Genomic DNA, 6,343 nt, shown 5'->3' with positions numbered 1-6,343 from the left:
GTACTATTAAGCGATTTTGATCTATCCTTATAGATCTTGATGCTCAATGTTCAAGTAGCTTAATCTAGGTTTTCTATTAAAAACACTTTTCAAAATAACCCTGTATGCTTTCCAAAAATTCTACATCATTTCTGATCAACAATATGTTAACAACATATACTCATCAAAAATTCTATAGTGCTCCCACTCACTTCTTTGGAAATACAAGTTTCTCATAAACTTTGTATAAACCCAAAATCTTTGATCATCTCATCAAAGCGTACATTCCAATTCCGAGATGCTTACTCCAGTCCTTAGAAGGATTGCTGGAGCTTTGCATACTTGTTAGCATCTTTCAGGATTGACAGAACCTTCTGGTTGTATCACATACAACCTTTCCTAAAAAAACGTCGAGGAAACAGTGTTTTGACATCCTATCTGCAACATTTCATAAATAATGCAGTAACTGCTAACATAATTCCAACAGACTCTTAGCATCGCTACGAGTGAGAAAGTCTCATCGTAGTCAACTCCTTGAACTTGTCGGGAAACATCTTAACGACAAGTCGAGCTTTCTTAATGGTGACACTTATCATCATTGCCCGTCTTCCTTTTAAAATCCATCTGCACCCAACAACCTTATGACCATCAAGTAGTTCTTTTCAAAGTCTATACTTTGTTTTATACATGGATCCTCTCTCGGATTTTATGGCCTCGAGCCATTCGTCGGAATCCGGGCCCACCATCGCTTCTTCATAGCTCGTAGGTTCATTGTTGTCTAGCAACATGACTTCCAAGACAGGATTACGTACCACTCTGATGTAGTACACATCCTTGTCGACCTATGAGGTTGGGTAGTGACTTGATCCGAAGTTTTATGATCACTATCATAAGCTTCCACTTCAATTGGTGTAGGTGCCACAGGAACAACTTTCTGTGCCATGCTACACACTAGTTGAAGTGATGGTTCAATAACCTCATCAAGTCTCCACCATCCTCCCACTCAATTCTTTCGAGAGAAACTTTTCCTCGAGAAAGGACCCGTTTCTAGAAATAATCAATTTTGCTTCCGGATCTGAAATAGGAGGTATACCCAACTATTTTGGATATTCTATGAAGATGTATTCATCCGCTTTGGATTTGAGCTTATCAGCCTAAAACCTTTTCACATAAGCATCGCAGCCCCAAACTTTTAAGAAATGACAACTTAGGTTTCTCTAAACCATAGTTCATACGGTGTCGTCTCAACGGAATTGTGTGGTGCCCTATTTAAAGTGAATGAAGTTGTCTCTAATGCCTAACCCATAAACGATAGTGGTAATTCGATAAGAGACATCATGGTATGCACCATATCCAATAGGGTGCAATTATGATGTTCGGACACACCATCACACTATGGTGTTCCAGGCGGTATTAGTTGTGAAACAATTTCCACAATGTCTTAATTGTGTGCCAAACTCGTAACTCAGATATTCATCTCTAGGATCATATCATAGACATTTTATCATCTTGTCACGACGATCTTCAACTTCACTCTGAAATTACTTGAACCTTTCAATAATTCAGACTTGTGTTTCATCAAGTAAATATACTCAGCATCTACTCAAATCATCTGTGAAGTAAGAACATAACGATATCCACTGCGTGCCTCAGCACTCATTGGACTGCACACATCAAAATGTATTACTTCCAACAAGTTGCTTTCTTGTTCCATCTTACTAAAAACGAGGTCTTTCAGTCATCTTGCCCATGTTGTATGATTTGCATGTCTCAAGTGATTCAAAATCAAGTGAGTCCAAACGATCCATCTGTATGGAGTTTCTTCATGCATATCTACCAATAGACATGGTTCGCATGTCTCAATCTTTTCAAAAATGAGTGAGTCCAAAGATCCATCAACGTGGAGCTTCTTCATTTGTTTTACACCAACATGACTCAAATGGCAGTGCCACAAGTACGTGGTACTATCATTACTATCTTATATCTTTTGGCGTGAACATGTATATCACTACGATCGAGATTCAATAAACCATTTATTTTAGGTGCAAGACCATTGAAGGTATTATTCAAATAAACAGAGTAACCATTATTCTCCTTAAATGAATAACCGTGTGGCGATAAACATAATCCAATCATGTCTATGCTCCACGCAAACACCAAATAACAATTATTTCGGTTTAGCACCAATCCCGATGGTAGAGGGAGCGTGCGATGTTTGATCACATCAACCTTGGAAACACTTCCAACATATCGTCATCTCACCTTTAGCTAGTCTCCGTAGCCTTTTATTTCGAGTTACTAACACTTAGCAACTGAACCGGTATTTATTACCCTGGTGCTACTAGGAGTACTAGTAAAGTACACAATAATATAATGTATATTCAAAATACTTCTGTTGACCTTGCCAGCCTTCTCATCTACCAAGTATCTAGGGTAGTTCTGCTTCAGTGACTGTTCCCCTCATTATAGAAGCACTTAGTCTCGGGTTTGGTTCAACCTTGGGTTTCTTCACTAGAGTAGCAACTGATTTGCCGTCTCATGAAGTATCCCTTCTTTCCCTTGCCCTTCTTGAAACTAGTGGTTTAACCATCAACAATTGATGCACCTACTTGATTTCTACTTTCGCGGTGTCAAACATCGCGAGTTGCTCAACGATCATCATGTCTATCCCTGCTATGTTATAGTTCATCACGAAGCACTAATAGCTTGGTGGCAGTGACCATGGAGAACTATCACTATCTCATCTGGAAGATTAACTCCCATTCGATTCAAGCGATTGTAGTACTCAGACAATCTGAGCACATGCTCAATGATTGAGCTTTTCTCCCTTAGTTTGCAGGCTTAAGAAACTTGTCAGAGGTCTCATACCTCTTGATGTGGGCACTAGTCTAAAATCCCACTTTCAGTCTTTGGAACATCTCATATGTTCTGCGACGTTTCAAAAACGTCTTTGGTGCCACAATTCTAAACCATTAGTATTACGCACTGAACTATCACGTAGTCATCAAAACGTGTATGTCAGATGTTTCCCAACATCTACAAACGACGCTCGAGGTTCAACGCACTGAGCGTTGCATTAAGGACATAGCCCTTCTGTGCAGCAATGAGGACAATCCTCAGTTCACGGACCCAGTCCGCATAATTGCTACTGTCAACTCTCAACTAAATTTTCTCTAGGAATATATCTAAAACAGTAGAACCAAAGCGTGAGCTACGACATAATTTGCAAAGACCTTTTGACTATGTTCATGATAATTAAGTTCATCTAATCAAATTATTCAATGAACTCCCACTTAGATAGACATCCCTCTAGTCATCTAAGTGATACATGATCCGAGTCAACTAGGACGTGTCCGATCATCACGTGAGATGGACTAGTCATCATCGGTGAACATCTTCATGTTGATCGTATCCACTATACGACTCATGTTCGACCTTTCAATCTTCCGTGTTCCGAGGCCATGTCTGTACATGCTAGGCTCGTCAAGTTAACCTAAGTGTATTGCGTGTGTAAATCTGGCTTACACCCATTATATGCGAACGTTAGAACCTATCACAACCGATCATCACGTGGTGCTTCGGAACAACGGACCTTAGCAACGGTGCACAGTTAGGGGGAACACTTTCTTGAAATTATTGTGAGGGATCATCTTATTTATGCTACCGTCATTCTAAGCAAATAAGATGTAAACATGACAAACATCACATGCAAATCCTAAAGTGACATGATATGGCCAATATCATCTTGCGCCTTTGATCTCCATCTTCGAGGCGCGGCATGAACACCATCGTCATCGGCATGACACCATGATCTCCATCATCATGATCTCCATCATCGTGTCTTCATGAAGTTGCCTCGCCAACTATTACTTCTACTACTATGGCTAACGGTTAGCAATAAAGTAAACTAATTACATGGCGTTTTCATTGACACGCAGGTCATAAATAAATTAAAACAACTCCTATGGCTCCTGCCGGTTGTCATACTCATCGACATGCAAGTCGTGATTCCTATTACAAGAACATGATCAATCTCATACATCACATATATCATTCATCACATCCTTTTGGCCATATCACATCACAAGGCATACCCTGCAAAAACAAGTTAGACGTCCTCTAGTTGTTGTTGCATGTTTTACGTGGTTGCTGTGGGTTTCTAGCAAGAACGTTTCTTACCTACGCAAAACCACAACGGTGATATGCCAATTGCTATTTACCCTTCATAAGGACCCTTTACATCGAATCCGATCCAACTAAAGTGGGAGAGACAGACACCCTCTAGCCACCTTATGCAACTGGTGCATGTCAGTCGGTGGAACCTGTCTCACGTAAGAGTACGTGTAAGGTCGGTCCGGGCCGCTTCATCCCACAATGCCGCCGAATCGAGATAAGACTAGTAACGGCAAGCAAATTGAACAAATCATCGCCCACAACTACTTTGTGTTCTACTCGTGCATAGAATCTACGCATAGACCTAGCTCATGATGCCACTGTTGGGGAACGTAGTAATAATTCAAAATTTTCCTACGTGTCACCAAGATCAATCTATGGAGAGACTAGCAACGAGAGAGAGGAGTGCATCTTCATACCCTTGAAGATCGCAATGCGGAAGCGTTACAAGAACGCGGTTGGTGGAGTCGTACACGCAGCGATTCAGATCGCGGTCGATTCCGATCTAAGCGCCGAACAACGGCGCCTCCGCGTTCAACACACGTACAGCCCGGTGACGTCTCCCACGCCTTGATCCAGCAAGGAGAGAGGGAGAGGTTGGGGAAGACTCCGTCCAGCAGCAGCACAACGGCGTGGTGATGATGGAGGAGCATGGTACTCCAGCAGGGCTTCGCCAAGCACTACGAGAGACGAGGAGGGAGAGGGGTAGCGCCAAGAGAGAGATCAAATCACATATATTGGGCAGCTCCATACCTCAAGTATATATAGGGGAGGGGAGGGGCTGCGCCCCCTCTAGGGTTCCCTCCCCAAGGGGGGGCGGCAGCCCTAGATCCCATCTAGGGTGGCGGCTAGAGGGGAGAGGGAGAGAGGGAGGCGCCCTAGGGTGGGCCTTAAGGCCCATCTGCACCTAGGGTTTGCCCCCTCCCACTCTCCCTGTGCCTTGGGCCTTGGTGGGGGGGCGCACCAGCCTACCAGGGACTGGTCCCCTCCCACACTTGTCCCACACAGCCTTCTGGGGCTGGTGGACCCCCGGGACCCTCCCGGTGGTCCCGGTACGTTACCGATAGCACCCGAAACCTTTCCGGTGACCAAAACGGGACTTCCCATATATAAATCTTTACCTCCGGACCATTCCGGAACTCCTCGTGACATTCGGGATCTCATTCGGGACTCCAAACAACATTCGGTAACCACGTACATACTTTCCCTATAACCCTAGCATCATCGAACCTTAAGTGTGTAGACCCTACGGGTTCGGGAACCATGTAGACATGACCGATACAACTCTCTGGCCAATAACCAACAACGGGATCTGGATACCCATGTTGGCTCCCACATGTTCCACGATGATCTCATCAGATGAACCACGATGTCAAGGATTCAATCAATCCCGTATACAATTCCCTTTGTCTATCGGTACGATACTTGCCCGAGATTCGATCATCGGTATCCCGATACCTCGTTCAATCTCGTTATCGGCAAGTCTCTTTACTCGTTCCGTAACACATCATCCCGTGATCAACTCCTTGGTCACATTGTGCACATTATGATGATGTCCTACCGAGTGGGCCCAGAGATACCTCTCCGTTACACGGAGTGACAAATCCCAGTCTCGATTCGTGCCAACCCAACAGACACTTTCGGAGATACCCGCAGTGCACCTTTATAGCCACCCAGTTACGTTGTGACGTTTGGTGCACCCAAAGCATTCCTATGGTATCCGGGAGTTGCACAATCTTATGGTCTAAGGAAATGATACTTGACATTAGAAAAGCTTTAGCATACGAACTACACGATCTTGTGCTAGGCTTAGGATTGGGTCTTGTCCATCACATCATTCTCCTAATGATGTGATCCCGTCATCAACGACATCCAATGTCCATGGTCAGGAAACTGTAACCATCTATTGATCAACGAGCTAGTCAACTAGAGGCTTACTAGGGACATGGTGTTGTCTATGTATCCACACATGTATCTGAGTTTCCTATTAATACAATTCTAGCATGGATAATAAACGATTATCATGAACAAGGAAATATAATAATAACTAATTTATTATTGCCTCTAGGGCATATTTCCAACAGGAAGCCCAACTCGTTGTTAGACTATATACCTAGCAATCAACAGTACTTTGCTTAGAATCAAAGCATCTCCGAGGAACAATACGGATTTTAAAGGGAAAGTACGAGGT

Source organism: Triticum urartu, chromosome 3 (assembly GCF_003073215.2).
Source record: "Triticum urartu cultivar G1812 chromosome 3, Tu2.1, whole genome shotgun sequence".
Taxonomy (NCBI): Eukaryota; Viridiplantae; Streptophyta; class Magnoliopsida; order Poales; family Poaceae; genus Triticum; species Triticum urartu.
This window is presented reverse-complemented; position numbering follows the sequence as displayed.